General features: G+C 37.6%; 1 protein-coding gene across 2 annotated transcripts in view; it reads left to right on the forward strand.

The window, feature by feature from the left end:
- The first annotated feature begins 503 nt into the window (after window positions 1-503).
- il11ra (interleukin 11 receptor subunit alpha) overlaps window positions 504-18409 on the forward strand; it is a 73417-nt gene continuing 55511 nt past the window's right edge. The window contains exon 1 of one of the 2 annotated variants that reach the window (XM_030148885.1): window positions 504-638. The gene's annotated coding sequence lies outside the window, so the exon portion shown is untranslated. Of the gene's footprint in view, window positions 639-3227; window positions 3423-18409 lie in introns of those variants that run through there. The other variant, XM_030148886.1, reaches the window with a different exon arrangement.

Genomic DNA, 18409 nt, shown 5'->3' on the forward strand with positions numbered 1-18409 from the left:
GAACAGCAAAGTTACTATAATTGTATGAATGTCAGTGTATGAGATGATACATAAGTGTCCACTGTGTTGGCTGATATAGAACTAAAACAACAAAACCCATGAATAAACAAGAGAACAGACGTAAAATAACTGTCCACTGTAGTGACCACTATGCATGAAAGGCTTAATACAGACTGTGAAATGCTTATATATAGTCATTTAATCTTCACTAAAGCAACAAACCTAATGTTGGCTTGGACTTTTAGACAGCACTGTATGTAAGTTATTTATTTATATATGTACTATTAAAAGTCGTGGTAGATATAATTTGTGTGGCCTTCAGTCATTCATCTGTATGTTTTCATTCTTTGGTGATTTTCATCCATGTGATTCTCCATAATCCCTTTACAGCTAGGACCCGCCCCTTTAACCCCTTATGATTGACAGCCATATTGTCCAATCAAGCGGTCGCCGACCCGTCTGGCCTCCTTCCTCCTCCTCCTCCTCCTCCTCCTCCTCCTTGTCCGACTTCAGTTTCTCTCCTGCCCCGCTAGTCCGACTCCAGTCTCTCCGGGGAGCCGAAGAACAGCTCGAAAAAGTCCGAACCATGGAAGGCGACAACATAATAATGCCCGTTTGACTCTGGGATAGTCTCCAAGGTGAGTTTTCCGTGTTCGGGTCGTCTGAACCGGGGGGAGGAGGGGGGAGCAGCGGCCATAGAGCGTCGTGTGTGAGGGGGGGTAAAGTTTATCCGCTCCACTTCCACGGGACAGGAGGGAACGGAGGTTATGTTCTCCACTGTTAACCAGAGTGGGATGTGTCATGCTGCTAGCTACATGTTAGTTCCTCGATAGCATCTTTAGCATCATAAATACCTGCTGTGTAAACTTGTTTTTAATTGATGAGTTTTCCTTTTACAGTAACACCATTCAGCTGTTATTCAGGTGTTTTTGTTTTTTTTGTTTGTTTTTTTTTTTGCTAATCACATTTGACTTACACCTGTGTCTGTGTTTGTTCCAACAAAATACAAGCAACATGTGTCTTTTGTGTGTGTGTGTTGAAACATTAAGAAAACCTAGCTCTGGTTGTGTGTTTGATTTGTGGGTACTATGGTAAGAGAGTTGTGTGTGATTTTTGTGTATCCAGTGTATGTTTGTGTTTTCATTGGGCAAAACATCACAGCCACTTTGTTGATGGTTGAATTTTCTGCCTCAAAGCAGTGGTGGAAGAAGTATTTGGACATTTATTTGGATGAAAAGTAAAAGATTCAGTCAAATCTTTGCTCAAGTGAAAGTATGTAAGCCTTGTCAGGGATGTAAAAGTGTTCTTGTCATTGTGTTAGTGTTATCTGTGAAATATTTGGATGTGTATGTTGACTTTTACTCCTGTAGGTGTTCTAGATTAAGCTCATTTTAGCTACTTTTTTATAGTATTCAATCAATCAAATTTTATTTATATAGCGCCAAATCAAAACAAAAGTTATCTCATGACACTTTACATATAGAGTTGGTCAAAATCAGACTCTAAGCCAATTTACAGAAACCCAACGGAATCCTCCCGGAGCAAACACTTGTGACTGGTGACAGTGGTGAGGAAAAACTTCCCTTTAACAGGCAGAAACCTAGAGCAGACCCAGACTCCTGGAGGATGGCCATCTGCCTTGACCAGTTGGAGTTAAAGAGAGAGCAATAGAGACAGAGAGAGATTTTTGGTGGTAAAGATGCACCGATAGCAAAATCTTTGGTTGATGCCAATACTGATGTTATTCTCTGTCTGTTTTTTACTTTTTGTTGTTAGAAATTTTCATTATAAATATGAGAACAGTCACTATTTTAAAGTCTTGTAGCCCTTCATCAAATTATAGTTGAATAATCACAGGTTCAATCATACAAAAAAACATAAATATAATACAATATCTGCCACTGCCATTGAATAAAAGACATATCATTTCAGCCAATATGAGCTAATGTTGGCAGATACCAATGTCTGGAAGATATTTCAGTGCCTCTGTAATTGGTAGTTTAATCCACAGCTCCATACATACCATATTCTGTAAGATCTAAGGCTGGTCCTTTTGTATTTTTCTGGGGTTCGGTGCTTTGCCAGTTGATGATAGTGTATATATTTTCAGAGGGCACGTGATGGTTCTTTGAATAATTAAACGTTTAGGTCTAGCCAATATAAGGTCATCAGTAGTGGCACTGTTGTGTCTATAGTCAACTATTAATACGCTCAGAAAAACAGGTCAGTTTACAGCTTTGTGTCAGAGCATTTTCCCGCTAACCCAAGAGGATTTGTTTATCTTAAGAGGACAGAGGATAAGTTTCTCAATCTGTAAAGGGACACGCTGTTGTTTAGTTTGTCACAGACATAAAAATCAATGTGTTTGGTCACATGTTGTTTTCGCTACGATTGTACCAATATTTCGATCGATATTTGATGATAAAGGTCAATATCCTTATTGTGAAATTGTCTTTTCACCAATGGCAATGGTGGATATTTATCTGTTGTGTTATATTCAAGTTGTTTTTTTTCTCTTACATTTGTATGTTTTAATTTAACGATTTAATTAAACAATGTCTTGCTTTATGAAAATCATAAAAAACACCCTCCTAGTCCTCTGGAGAGGTTCCTTGCTCAACAAAAATGCACCCTGTTTACTTCTTGTAATATATTAATTGTGATTGTATGTGTTTATACAGTCTATAAATTTGAATCATATTTTATCTTCAGTTCACGTTGCCAGAAATCAAAAATTGTCAATAGGATTTAAAAAAAGTAAATTTTTTTGGCCTTATGTTCATTCAAAGAACAGGATGAAGTGCTGAAACACTTTAAAATAGTGACTATTTTTTATATTCATACAGAAGATTTCTCCAAGGGTTGGATAAAGAACAAAAACAAAATAAAGAAACAGAACATAAAATCAGTGTTGGCCAGTAATTTTGCAATCAGTGCATTTCTAGTTATCACTGGGTAGAAAAGGGGTAAAAACTGTAATCTAGAAATGAACTGAAGCTGTATAAATCTAATTACATAATGGAAATACTCCTAACTCTCAGTACATTGTTACATTCCACTGCTTTTCAGATACAAGCACAGAAACACACTTGGCACAATGAATCCCTGAAATCATGAGTCATCCTAAAGCACTTGTTGATGTGATAAACAACTTTAATCCTCATCCTGGACTTCCTCTCTGTATATTTATATGAGCAGTTACAGTTCCGAGACACCGACAAAGGTTAATGTACTGAGTTCACAGCTAGAAACAAATACAGACAGATGGAGGAAAACTGAGATGGTGAGACAGGTCCCACTACAGAGTCCTCATTCCTGAAGTCTGTGGAGTGATCAGGCCTTTAAATAGAGCTCAACAGGAATGCAGATAGACTAAGTGGAAAGTCGAGGCCTGGGGGTATCTCAGGAGTAGGACCGGCAAGGTAGGTGGGAAGAGGAAACAGAGGGATCTTCCACTTAAGAGGAACGTGTGTTTGTTGTGTCTTAATGTTGAACAGGAATGTGGGTCGTGTTAATGTTTGAAATAGAACAATCTGTAACATACTATGTGATTATATAGCCGTAAGTCACTATAAAAGTAAAGTGAATGCTGATCTGGAGTAACAAAATAAATAAATGTAGGTCAGTGTCATCGTCGTACATTGCATATCAGTGGTAGAATTTGAACCTTAGTCATAAATTCTGTGATGTGACGTCAGTTCACGCTCATGTTTATGGACCCAGCAGGCCTGTGATGCTTTAAGATGATGATACAGGATAAACATTGTGTACAGAGCCCATGATGAACACGGACACGATTTTTCTCCAGTCTTTGTTTTAATGTGTTTGCTGAATTTTATTGGGCACTTTAAAACGTGGTAGAAATGTCGAATCCACAGGCTCCTCGGTTCTCAGGGAATTGGCGCTCTGGTTTATTGCAGCCTTGCTTTATGATTCATGATGAGATGGTTGTTTCTTTATACATTGTTATATACGGCACATTTGAGTAATTCTGTGTGTAAAACTTGACTGACCTGATTCAGGGGAAGAAATTGGTTAATGATTTATAAGGGTTTTAGGTGAATAAGTGGGTTTATTAAGTCTGTCTATTTGGCACTAATGGTGTCCCTCTGTAGCAGTGATTCCCAAACATTTTAATTTCAACGCACAAAATATCTATTCTACATACCTCTTTTTGGACCCAAAGTTACAATAATACACCTTTAATAACCACAGTGCCATGTTTTGCAGACTGTTCCACTGCCAAACAATGTGTCTTTTTATAATCTACTACACTTTAATACGTGTTGCACAACATTTTCTTGCGCTCTCTTTATGTAATTTTCATCTTGATGTGTTGTATTTTTGTCTTGATGCATCTTTTATGTCTTCTTCATCTTGTCAGAACTTTTGCTTTTCATGTCATTTCTATTTGACATTTATTACATCTTGAAGCATCTTTTACATAATTTTCATCTTGTTAGATCTTCCGTAACTTGTGTCATACTTTTGATCTCATGTGGTTTCCTTCTTGTTTTGTCAGTTTATGCATCTTTTCCATCATTCAGTTTTTTTTGTCTTTTAACTTTTTGTCATTTTCATGTTTTTTACATCTTTTATGTCATATTTTTCATTGTGTAATCTTTCTTCTATCTTGTTTTGAGTTTTGTCTGTTCCAGAAAACACTCTTCTACTATTTTAAGTAGGAAAGTTAATTCACATATCATTTAGTTTTAGTCTGTTTGTTGCTGAGCCAATGACAACACCTCTTCAATCTGTTCTGTTTTGGGAAATGCAGCTATGTAGGTTTCATCATTATCACTTTGATCACTTTGTTTGTAAATCAGTTTAGTGACTAAGTCTGGCTAATTGCTGTTTAATCTCAGTCGCCATGGGTTTTGTCTGGGGGGAGATGAACAAAACACCTGCCTACTCCCTGTAGGATCCACAGTGAGCTGTTGAACTACCCGGGAAACTCCACCAGGAAGATGTTTAGCTTTAATCTGTTTGTCTAAATCACAGCACATTACACAGAAGTAACTGTGATTGTCAAACAGTAGGTTCTTCCACTGTCCAGACCGATATTACCACTGGTAAACTAAATGTACACAGAAAAAATGAAAGCCCCGGCACCTTGTTGTTTACCTGTGGGAACATAGTTTTCCCAGGGATTCAGGTCTTCTGTCTCTATTAAAGGAAGACCTAAATACATTTTTGCTTCACAAACATTGTGACTAAATTAACTAAAAATTGACTTTAAAAATACTCCCTGAACAAATGTGCTCTTCGGACTCTGGGGTTACAGTCATGTCCAAAAAAGAAAGGGAAATCCTAAGAGCTTAGATTTCTGAGAATAGGAAAATGCCTTCATTCAAGCGTGGCTGATATTTTATACTGTATGTGGTGGGAGGCTTTGTCAGGATGTAAGATAATATACGACATGCAGAAACGTATATGGCACTCGGCATTCTTTGATTTTTTTTTTTTTTTTAAAGCAGCATGGTGGGTTTTATTAAAAACATGTGGAAATTCCCAGACGTTAGATTACATTTTACAATTCAAATGCAGTACTTTTACTACTTTTCTGTAGCTTTTTTCAACTGAAAAGGTCTTGGCTTGAACCTACCCAAGTTCTGAGAAATTACACCCCAGAAGGTGCTAAAGAGCCAACTTTTTAGGAAGGACTTATTTGGTACAAGTGGAGAGAAATAAGAATTTATCGAGGGAATACTTCCAGTTAAGTGTAGGAGTAACCTTAAAGTGTAACTCACAAGTGATGACATGATTAATTTCACAGTTTCACACAGAAAAGTCACCAATTAGAGACAAGGATTCAACCACATTTACCTCATTGGTTCTTGAAATACCAGATTTTCACGAATGTTTCATAGACATTTTAACACCAAGCAATTGAAAATGCCTCAGTGAAACTCTTATTTAATATTCTGAAAGTTCAGCTCGGTAAAACTCACCTTCTAACACCTCATTCAAGCTGGAGAAAGGTACTGCTATTTAGTTTGCTTTTTGCGTCGTCTGATTCCCTGTAGACAGCTCTCACTGGCAGTCCAATCTCAGCACTAGCTTTAGCCAAAAACCACATACTACACACACAAGGACACACAGGCTCCACAGGGGCCTTCACCCAGACTCATGCATGCACATAGACTCGCATAGACTCCGACTCTTGACGATCCAGTACTTTTTTGCGCATACACACATAATCATAAGCACTCAGCTAAACTCAGTCCAAGCCTCCATACTCTCTTCTCCACACTCATATTTCACTAGTCACACACAGAGGGCCCACGGCAATCAACTTTAAATTAGAGAGGAGGCTGCTCCAAGAAGCGGCGCTGCTTGCCAGGTCTGAGCCCATACTTTTTTGGTGTGTGTGTGAGACAGAGAAACAGAAAGGGCCAGCTCTTGATATTAAACCAACTTTGAGGGGCCTAGATTGGGGTATTCGTCCTCCCTTCTGCTGCTGTTTGTACATTTTATCCCCACTCAGACTTAACCAAGAGCCGCACTCAGATTCAGTGCAATTTATGAGTTACTTTGTGATCAAGACTTTTTTATGAGCCTGGTTTATTCATTTCTGCTATAGCTATGATTATCTGCCTTTGCTGCTGTTCCCACAGGTCTAAGCCACAGGTCCAGCCTCTTAAGTGGGACTTGACCTTGTGGTATGAAGCTATGGCTTCCTTTGACTAATAAGGGTAGTGATCCTGCAATAGTGATAGTGAAATGAAATATTTGCAACTTTGGAGTGTTTTTTTTAGTGCATGTAAAGCTTGAACTGTGCTCCTTATCAGGGCAGAGCTTCTGCTGAAAATGTTGTGGCTCTGTAAAAGAATCCATGCTTCTTGACAAATGAGACCAGATGCCAAAAATGTGAAGTGTGCTACATCTGTTTTAGATAAAAGAACTATATTTGCCAACCGACTCCATTTTAGACACTGGAAAAATCTCAGCATCATCTATGCAGCTATTGTGGGATCCTAATTGTATAGAATACCATAGTAAAACATGGGCAACATGATTGTAGAAGGATGTCTACTGGTAAAGACTTGAAAATACGGCTTCTACTGTGGGATCTTGTGAGATCTTAGACTAGACATACAATGATTATTCAATGAAGTGAATATTTATCAACAATTCGATTAATCTGCAGACATTTTAATTATCGATTTACTGTTTTTTTTTTAAAGAATATTTTTTTCTAACTTCATCCTCTTAAATTTGAATGTTTTGTGTTTTCTTTGCACTTTTATGTAAACGTATCAACATTTTCCCCTTTTGTAAAACAAACAACTAACCTAACTGTTTACTGTACTGGCATAAACAAGAACTGGTACTCACTTCAAAGCCAGATCTCTAATACAATATCTAATTGTTCACATGAAAAAATAAAATCAAGTCTTGACATCCAAGTTATATTGTACCATCAGTTAAACACAATATTCACTTCTACAAGTTTATTACGTCCACACCATCATATAGCTATTTTCAGTACTGTGTTGTTCTAGATGCTGTAGACTTATCTGAAGTGTTATTGTCCAAATTCAGTCACAGCAGGTTTGTGTTACTATTTCAGCCAAACTGTACTTTGTTGAAACCTACAAATACCATGGGAAGACAACAAACACAAATTCAAAGCCCTGTTAATCTATTAATGATTTTTATCCACAGAAATGCTGGAGGGTTTTTATTTTGAAATGGTAACGGAAGTACACAACAGTGCATTGGTGTAAAAGGGCATTGCAGTGCTTTTAACATTCCAAACATCAGCAGAGCAAAACATGAGTTTGTAATGAAAAGGATCATTTCTACTTATTAAAATGAGGAAACTAGCAATAAATTCCTGCATCTATTTCAAGCCTCCTTCAGATAAAGGCCTGGTCCATCCTGCAGCTGAGGGAAATGAAGGCCACTGACACTATTTGAGAAAATAATTCAGTTGCCTAGTGAGTTGAAGAGGGACTGTTTCACATGTAAAAACCTGTAAGACATTAAGTTTGATGTTTTTTTTTTTTTTTCTTCAGTTTCACACTGGAGCTACATTATTACCACACATTTGAGCATTATCTGTCAGGATAGTGTTATTGTTGTCATTTGCAGTTTTACATTTTCTATTACTCAAGTGTTTTACTGTTTTTAGTTTTTTCTTTGTAACTTAAAGTTTTTTGTTCATGAGACAACAGCAACAAGTTACATGTAGAAGAAGAAAATTACCATCATATACGAAAGATTAAAGAATTTTATAGTTGAATCAACAGGATCCAAGTTATCCAAATTGCAATACATACCACTTACTGTAGTATTAAGTTGAATATACTGTGATAGATTTTGTCCATATTACCCTGTCCTATGTAAAACTGTCCTGTCTTGGTCTAGCAGATCAACAAAAGTCAGTGGATGATACTGTATCTTTGATGTCTTTGTGTATTTAACTTAACATGCCATTCAAGCAGTGTAAAGATAGAACCTGTTGGAGTATGAAGTTTCCATCTGCACTTACATTACAACTCGTTTTCTTAACAAGATGGGCTCAACATTGTTCCACTTTTATTGTGTCCACGAATACCCATCAGGCATTTGTTAAGTTCATCGTTATGCGCCATCACCCACTTTAATTCCTGTGACACAGATCTTTATAAAAATGTGTTTGGACTCTAGAATTACAGATGTGAGTTTTCCATATACCCATGTATTCTTTTACACGAGAGGAATGATATACTGTGGAACAATGAAGGTGAATTCATACCTGTTCACTTAGAGTTTGTACAGTTTTGATCCGCTTTAGGGTTAGTTTCTGTCATGAAATGGCAGTCTTGTATCTTGGGGGGGGGGGGGGGGGGGGTATTTAGGTTACAAGCTGATAAAAATAACCTCGAGAAAATAACCTCGAGAAAGCAAGGAGAACATACTTTCTAGTGAAAAACTCGTTCTTTCTTCTTGTATTGAGATTTAGATTCAGATACCTTGAGCCAAAACCTAATAAATGATGAATTTTGAAGATCAAATAATTCTTTTGGTCAGATCTGCCATGGTCGGTTATTGGGTGATCATTTCTATCCATAATCCTACTTTCGTGCTACAGGTTGGTGCTGTAATACTCAAGGTCACTCTTGGTCTTGAGACCGATTTGGTGGTCATTTTTTAAAGGTCTTGGTTTCGTCATGTAATTAACCATATCTTTACTTGGCCTCATCTCAGTCTCAAGGAAAGGGGCCTCTGGATTTTATTTCAAGATTCGTCAAGACCACAACTTCACCCTGGTATTATTTTACAATATAGACCGCGTGATATACTGCACAACAATGATGGTGAAGCAGAGATTCTTGCTTGCTATTCTTTTGCGCAGGGATATTTTGATCAGATTTAGGTTCAGTTTCCTTTGTGAAATGCTGATCTAGTGGCAGGTGGAATATGTTTTGGCTACCAGCTGAAAAAAGAAAAAAAAAGTCTTACTCATCAGCTTCTGTAGTTGCAAACAGCAGGCCTCTAGTTGATGTTGACAGCTGCTGGATACTTTTTTTTTGGTGCAAATCAGTATGAAAAATTGCATGGCTGCTCAGACAGTCTCATGGAAGACCAACGGCAAAGAATATACTTTTTTCTCATTAAAATGTGCTGATCAGCCAGACTGCAAAATTCTTCCATTGCAGTAATCTGTGGCGTATTAATGGACTGGCAAAAAATAAAAATTCATCATGTAGTTTGTGGGCTAGTGGTTGTGTCATTGCATGCATCTTTCTGTGTACATTTGTGACAGAAAGGGACATATTTGTATGAAATTGGCTCTGCATTTTTGACACTTTTGTGGTGAAGTGTTGCCTGTGAATGGAGCATCTATTAGGTTAGCAATATGCAGTTTACTGTAACTTCTCTGTCCAGTACAGTGTTGACTGTGAAAATAGCAGCTAACTGGGGAGATTATTAGAGCTTGGCAGAGGACCGTAGTGATTGCTCTGGTATAAAATGTTCCTTCCAAATCTTGAGTGGTTACTTGCCAAACCAGCATACAGAATACTGTGGATTGATTTACCAGCTGCTGTGGCGAAGATTTACCATCATGTCGGCTGGTTGATGTTGATTCCCACCCTGCAGGTGTTCATATTTACCGTCACTGCCTCACTGACAATGTTATGTTTGTGAACCCTCATGTCTGACACGAAATTAAAGCAGGTCTTTAGCCATGCGTATAGGTGGACCATTGATACACTGTCTCCTTATTTGAAGTGCTTCATTAATGCAGACTCATCTTGGTGGATTTATTTTCAGAGGCACCAAAGACTTTGAGAGGAATGGTGAAAGAACATGAGGAGATGCGTAGTTTCTGCATGGTTTCATCGCTGCTTCTATTTGTCATTTACCTCCAGCTAAATAAGTGTGTTAAAATCAAACTCTGAAATCATTCACATTTGCCTTAAATAGTCATTGTTTTTGTTTGTGACTTTAAATAGTATTGTACTACAAGTACTTTAACGGTACAAAAGATGCATTGTTTAAGAACCAGCTTGCAGAAAAAGTTATTTTCCTACCTACAGGCAGTTTTTGCTTGGTTTGGGCATAGTTTATTAGGTGTGTTTAGGCTGTAAAGATATTTTGTGCAACAATGGCTTTGATTAAACCTGAGACAAAGGGTCGTCTTAAGAGAGCACCCTTGGCGAGAGTTGGCAGGTTCTGATTCGCTGTTCAGTGAGGTGACAGACACCTTTTGCTTTAGTGTATGCTACTGTTACCAACATCAAACACAAAGGGACATCACCTGGTGTGGTAGGAAGTCTGTGTTGCATTTTGCATGAGTATATAATGCTTAAACAAAGGGCAGAGCTTCAATTTTGAATATGCAGCCACATGCAGACTATATTATTTATTTATTTGTATTAATATTTGCATGCATTAATGCTTGAAACTTTGGTTCTTGGCTCCTTTGTTTTTGTATTGACACAGAGCCATAAACAATTATTATGAATACATTTTCTGTTTGTCTTTAGGACTTATTTTATCTAAAAAGCTAAAAACTTCCCAAATCTTTCAGTTTATGCTATATAATTGTACATATTCTGATGTTGAACAACTACTTACCAAGTGCCATGGATTTGTTCTCATCATTTCTTACTGTGTTGGTTTCATCTTTTTGCACTAATTTTCTTTATTTTGATTCAATATTGATAATTTATAATGAAGTTAAATAGCAAAAAAAAAAAAGACTACAGGTGTATTTTGTCATGTTGAGTTTTATGTTTTCATCTTGTTACATCTTCTGCAGTATTTATTATTAGGGCTGGGTAAAAAAATCGATTTAATCGATCTTAGATCGATCTCATTTTAATTTTGCGTAATCGATTAATAGTGGATGAGATCGATTTTTCAGAGCAGGACTGGGAGTACGCAGAACCGGGGGCGGCTCCGTCTTGCGAACCCCTGGGGCAGACTTGGTCTCACTCTTGAAAAAGACGCGGAAAAGACGTGGAGGGGAAACCCCCTCCGCTGGAGGTCCTCCGGCCTCAAACTTGAACCCGCAGTGTGAAGGAACTGGACACCCGGCGAGTCGCGGAAGCCGGTCATTGTTGGAATAATAACTTGGATCCATATACTGTCACCTATGGCTGAGTATGGAGTTAGAGGAATAGTAAAGCGACAATGTCCGACCACTACGCTAACCCCCCCGCTCCGCGACCAACATTCACACGGTGTGTGCACCCCCCAGCCCCACTCCGCTCCGACCAACAATCATGGAGCAACCCCCCCACCAATGTGTAGAAGCCTCCAGCCATAAAACAAAATAAAGATGACGAAGTCCATTCTGATCCACTGCAATGTTTGTGTCCTGTTCATTATTTCAGAGCAGATTCAGCTACTTCCTGTTGAAATGTCATATTTATTTCCTTTCTAATATCAATATTGATCTGAGTATTGATGTGTTGCAAGACTGCGGTACTCAGATAATAAGGTTACAACTCAAAATTGTACTTTGGTATCGCTAAATTAATCTGAATCAATCAATTATTACTGAATTGAATTGATATTGAATCGAATCGAATTGAATTGTGATTAATCGATTCAGAACCTTAGGAATCGAAATCAAATTGATTATGGAAATTGGCCATGATACCCAGCCCTATTTATTATACATCACTTGTGTCTTGTTACATCTTTTAGATGTAAGCTTATATTATTTTACTCAGGATCTAAAGCCAGCTGTTATAGAAAAATGGCACGCACTTTGATAAATATCAATAATGACTGAGTGGAAAATTTCTTACTATGATAATATTTTTTGGCTATGCTGCCCAAAGGAACTCTGTGATGGATTAAGTTGTTGGGGTAATTTCACAGTCTGTGAAATTTCATCAAGGATTATAAAAAAAAAAAAAAGTCAGGTTTGCTGTTGAGAACCAGGGTATCTTCAGTTGTTGGTGCAAAATACAGACAAAAGTCCCTCTACTACTTGCGTGTTTTGCTCTGGACAGAAACTAAAGGTGAATGGTTAAAGTTTAACATTCAAAGTCCAATACTACTTGAGTATTTTGCTTTGGACAGAAATTAAAGGTGAATGGTTAAAGTTTAACATTCAAAGTCCAATTCAGAATGGCTTCATCTTAAACACCTTCAGATACATTTATCAAGAGACAAAGAAGCTTCTTATGTAACTCGCTGTGTTCATGTGGTGTTGGTGGATTGGCTATTTTTTGCTGGACGGATCATTCATAATTGAGAAGCTTGTCGGAGTAAATTATGTGACCGTCAGTTGTGATCAAGCCAAAAGGCCTCCTGGGAAGTGAGTGTGTGTCTGTCTTTGTGTGTTTGTGTCTGTTTGGCATTGTAGTATTTCACTTGCGGTGACATAACTCTGTTGGAATGTCTGTGGAAGATGAGTATGAACCTGCTCCAACCTTTAACACAGATCTTCATTTTCCCTCGCTTTCTCTGTCCTTTCAGTTTTGTTTCTTTTTTATCTTTCTTTTGATGCTCCTCTTTCTTTTTACCACTCACGTTTTATTACGTTGTTTGCCTCTTTTTCTCAGACTGTCTCCGCCTCTCTTTGGCTTCCTCTCCTGCCTCTGCCGTGTTTGTTGTCTTCATGGAGTGTTTGCACGCTTTAAGGAGGATAAATGGATGTTATCGAGCATGGTCATCATATCTGATCTGGCTGGCAGGTGACAGGAAAAAATGATACGAGGACAAAGCCAACGCTGTGCGTCTTTGACAAGTGTATTTTCACTAGTGATTGCTTAGTTTTTTCATGTTATCAGTGTCCAAAGGGGAAAAAAATCCTTCATTAGCAGAAGCACTTATTTCCAAAGGAAACAGTTGTGAGTAAGAGTTACTGGAAAATTGTTTCCACAAGAGACATGCTGCTCTTTTTTGTGATTTTGGAGAATTCCCCTTTATGTTTAACTGGTCTGTATATAATTGATTGTAGAGTGAAATGCATCAAAGCTAAACAGAATGGTCTTTTGAAGATAGTTTTACTGCTGGTGTTAAGGTTGGCTGCAATGAGTCAAGCAGGCAATGTTGACATGAGTGCATTACAGGAAACAAAGCAATGCCAAAAGAGTTGTAAGGCATGGAAATTTATCTCCGAAATCTAGAGCAGATCGTAGATACGTCAGATGATCATCAAAGTTTATTTTATTTTGCTAGATGCATGGCGTTAAACACATCTCAGGGTAGTTAGTTGTTAGACAGGAGGAGGACTGGGTGATCTGGCCAAAAATTACAATCTTTTTGGGTAGAATCTCCCTCACTTCTGTATCACTTTTTTATGCTAGTTAAAACCAAAGACAGAGAAGTTTTCTCTATGTTTTGTCCAGGTTTTGGATGTCTCAGACTGTGGCCTGATGGCTTCTTGTTGCTGTCTAGACTGTCTGACTAGAGCTAGCTGAGTGATGTGGACCAAAACAAGACAAACAAACAAACTTAAAAAAATAATAGTAATAAAATTATATATATATATATATATATATAATATAATGTAATATAATGTAATATAATGTCGAGGCCCAAAACGGAATCTGGCCCGATTCAGAATCGGGCCGGCCCAGAATGGAATTCTATTCTAGGCCGGCCTAGAATGGAATCCTGCTGCTATAATGTTATTTTTATACCATGTTTAATGCAAATGATCCATAATTTGTCATAATTTTACATTTTCAGTCTTACATACCTTGAGTAACTATTGTCAATTTCAGTCAATTTCCCTGTACCATATATTGGTGGGAAGTACCACTAGGTTCTATTTGTAAATAAAGTGTATTATAGTTTACAATTAAAATGTTGTTTGTTTCATTTTTTTTCACATATTTGTCAATTCCATGTATTGATTTTTGTAATAATTTAGATCATTTGCATTAAACATGGTATAAAAATAACATCATAGCAGCAGGATTCCATTCTAGGCCGGCCTAGAATAGAATTCCATTCTGGGCCGGCCCGATTCTGAATCGGACCAGATTCCGTTTTGGGCCTCGACATATATATATTTATTTATTCATTTTTGGATGATTTTTGATTTGGTCAATTATTTTCTGGCTACATGAAGATAAATCATGATTCAAAAAATAGGCTTTCTTTACTAAAATTATATGGTATCTGTGACTGGAGAGACACATTCTCCCTTTCGGTTGTGGTTAATTAATAACTTATTTTGGGGGAAAAAAATGTGTCACTGTCAATGGTGAGCAATTTTTATCCTGTTTGAATATGCCATCATTTATACTTGTTGTCTTTGTTAATTTATAGATGCCTTTACAAGTCAAGTGCATGTATCAGACTGTGAAATTACATGAAGATAACGGCTTGCTTCATGGTTTGTTCAGAGCTGCTGACGATCTCTGCAGTTTTATCATGTCCATGTTGAACAATGAACATCTCCAGGGGAATAAAGTCCAGGGGATTTTGCAATTTTTGTGATTTTTTCATAACTTTCAGAAAGCTAAACCTAGATTAATTAAATTGGTTCAATATACTTCCTAGCCCTAATTTGGACTGATTTTATTGCCATGTGAGGCTTTGACAATAACTAGAAGACTTAATATTCACTTCAACAGCTTCTCAATTTATAATAAAGTAAAAGATTGTTAATTTCCAATGGTTTCAGTTTTGTTTTTCTCCCAAACTGATATCAGCCAATTAATCAGCTGTCAACTTTTTCCAGCTCCACACTGTCATGCTATTATAATGGTCTTTAAAAGGCCACTAGTCATAGTTGACAGTGTAAAGCAGCAAACATACCATCCTGGAGCCTCTGTGTTATTTCTGACTCTCATAAATACAGGCACAATTCATAGCCGTCAGCTATTTAACTTGAATAACTTACCTCGTCTGTAAACATGATCGCTTGTCACTCACACAAGTCATTTATACAAAGTAAATTTTAGCTGCATGCATGTCAACCGTAGCTTATTTGTATTTGGTTTTTGCTGCAAAAGTAATAAAAGTGTTTTCTTCAACTGGTGCGTTCACAGGGCTTTTTCTGGTGAAGCTTTGACCCTCCTCTCCCACACTGCTTTTGATCTTTAACATGCTTTTTAATCTGACTCCTGGATCACATGGTAGGCACATACACACTGAGGACATGTACATACAAACACAAGTGTCTCAGAGTCAACAAACTCTGAAACCAAATCATGGTGGTGCACTGTAAATCAGCCTCTTATCTGCCTTATTATCTGGAGCAGACTGGCCGGGTAGGCTGGCGTTTATGAGCCAGGTCTGTGCGGTAGAGCCAAACAGTCTGATGAACGCGCTCATGTTGTTTAGAGCTCATTTATTCTGAAAGAAACTTTGTCATAGTTTGTACTGCATCCTGCTTCCAACAAATAATTTAGACACTAATGAAGCTGAAGCATAACCCACATAGCATTCAGTTGGTCAGTTTCCTCTGCTGAATGTGGATTCTGCAGATGAGCTTTCTGAGTTTTCGCTTCATTCTGTCACATATAGGGTCTGTTTGCCACACTGTCTGTCTAGACTGAATAGTACTACTGTAGGCTGTACAGTGCATACTACAGCTCACCTCTGTGTGTGTTTTGCTTTAGCCCGGTGAATGGTGTATGAGGGCTGTTTGCTTTACTGCCTGATCCAGTCTGAGTGAAGTGTATTCAGCCTGACATAAGAACTGAGGCACCATTTCACTGCCGTTTCATCTCCTGTTGTGTGTAATGTTTGTTTACAGCTGATTTTCAGTGATACAAGTTAGACCACCAGTATACAAGGCTCTTTGTCACGTTTAAGATATGGAGGTTTGACTACCTAAGCAGTCAAGAACTTCAGTTAAGCTTTTGCTAAACCAAAAATCTGCATGTATGTCCGAGACTTAAATTTTGAGACTGAAAGGTTCTATGTAATAGCCTACCAATCTTCCAAACTCTCATCAGCAGACGAAGTTGTGTACCAGAACACATTTAGCACCAAAACCACCAATGAATCAATGCTGTATCCACAGACAGCATCACTCAATGAATAAAGTATAAAACTCATTGTTTACACACATCTGTATTATGGTATCATCAAGTTTTCTTCTTTAAGCTAAAACTCACAGCCGCTTATTTTGACAGTTGGTCAAAATAACACTGTCTTATCATCACATACTCCAGCAACTGATAGTTTACATTATAGCTCTTTTACCTTAGCTCTGTTTTTAGACAGAAAACAAAATCGGTAAAACCATAAATCACCTTTGTTTTCTGCACGGTCTGTGTTCTCAATAGCTGCTCTAAAAATCTGTTTGGAATCGTTCATACAAGGTCAGAAATGTCACAGTACAGTCTGAACAGGGGATCAGCAACTTAGCAAAGATAATAACATTACATAATAACTTTATACCTTCATAAACCTCAGAATTAACCTCACCTGTGAAGAAAAAACATTGCCATTTCAGCATCAAACTCCATTTTCTTTTATTTAGAGCTGTGTCCAGTGGAGAAAACAACAGTGCTAATAGTTTTAATCACTTTATCGCTTTCATTAACTCTAGAAATTGTTTCTTAATGGTTGTCATTCCATCTGGTCACCTTCTGACACTGGTCATAGGCCCTGTGGTGTTAGTGTTCATCACCGTGAGACTGGTAGAGTGACTCACTACTCCCTCTGGTGGTCACATAAATCCCCTGGCCTGTTTGTGTAGTTAAAATTTGTTATTATCTCTACACACAAATACATTGTCATCTTTTGCGTAACTTTATTTCATTTTGTAATATTTGAAAATAAAATTAATACATAAACTCTTTTTCATTTTCTTCCTGTTTTGTTTCATTTTCTTCGGGTTTCATCTCTTTTTCCTTTCCCTCTGCTTTTCCCCTTTTCTCTCCATTTAAATTCACTTGCACAGTCTGAAATGAATTAAATATAAGTGATCCCAAATGCTAATTGTTGGGTGTAGAAAGAGCAAAAACACTTGTCTAAAAATCACTCCCTGTTTCCAAATAAGTCAAATTGAAAATGCCTGAGATTTAATTTTGCCTTCACACTGTTGCAGAATGAAAACACATGAAATAAGCTAACTAGAAACACAACAGCGCAACATGTAATGAGAGGGTAATCCAGAGGATGATGTTTTTTCTTTGTTTGCATTTTGCCATTTGGTTTTTATTTGTTTCATGGTGCCAGTGGTCATTAGCATGTTTTTTTGTATTTTGCTTACTCTTTCAATCTGAGAACAAGCCATCTGTTCTTGTGGTATATTTTTTTTCAATATTCCTACCAGTGGGGAATCTTTTTTTGAGGGGATTTGTAACTTATTTGTACTTTGGAAAGTGGACAGAAGTGTCCATTGCTAAACATTCAGGATGTTTTGACAATGTTATGTATGTATGTATGTATGTATGTATGTATGTATGTATGTATGTATGTATGTGCTTCATTTTCACATTCAGAAATGAGGATATTGAAATGATATGGTGGTGAACACAGATGCCTCTATGGTAAACAGACAGTGATTGTGGACACTGTTTTTAGTCAGTACCTAGTTTTGCTGGTCTGTTAAGGTTAGGTTGTGGAACTTATACCATGACATTTTTCATTATGGCAGGTTCTGACAAATTAAAAGAAAATAACCTACGCCAGCAACCAGGGATGGGCATCGAGAACTGGTTCTTTTTGAGAACCAGATCCCAGTAGCTTGATTCCTTGGAATCGTTTGCCTGCCTGCTTAACGATTCTGCTTAACAATTCCGCCTTTGTTGCACATGCGCGATGACATCATGCGTACACTGCATTGTTTGGTCAGAATGTAGCCAACATGGCATTTAGGCAGAAATGGTCTAAAAAGACGACACCAGGTCCACTTGTAACACCGTCAAAGCTTCCATCTCTTCAAAAGGGTGGAATCCCTCCAATATGTTCAAACATTCATCCACAGCATGTGATTCATTTTCAGGAATGTCACGTATTTGATGTGCTACTTAGCGGCGCTTATGAA

The sequence above is a fragment of the Sphaeramia orbicularis genome, chromosome 12, assembly GCF_902148855.1.
Source record: "Sphaeramia orbicularis chromosome 12, fSphaOr1.1, whole genome shotgun sequence".
NCBI classification, from domain to species: domain Eukaryota; kingdom Metazoa; phylum Chordata; class Actinopteri; order Kurtiformes; family Apogonidae; genus Sphaeramia; species Sphaeramia orbicularis.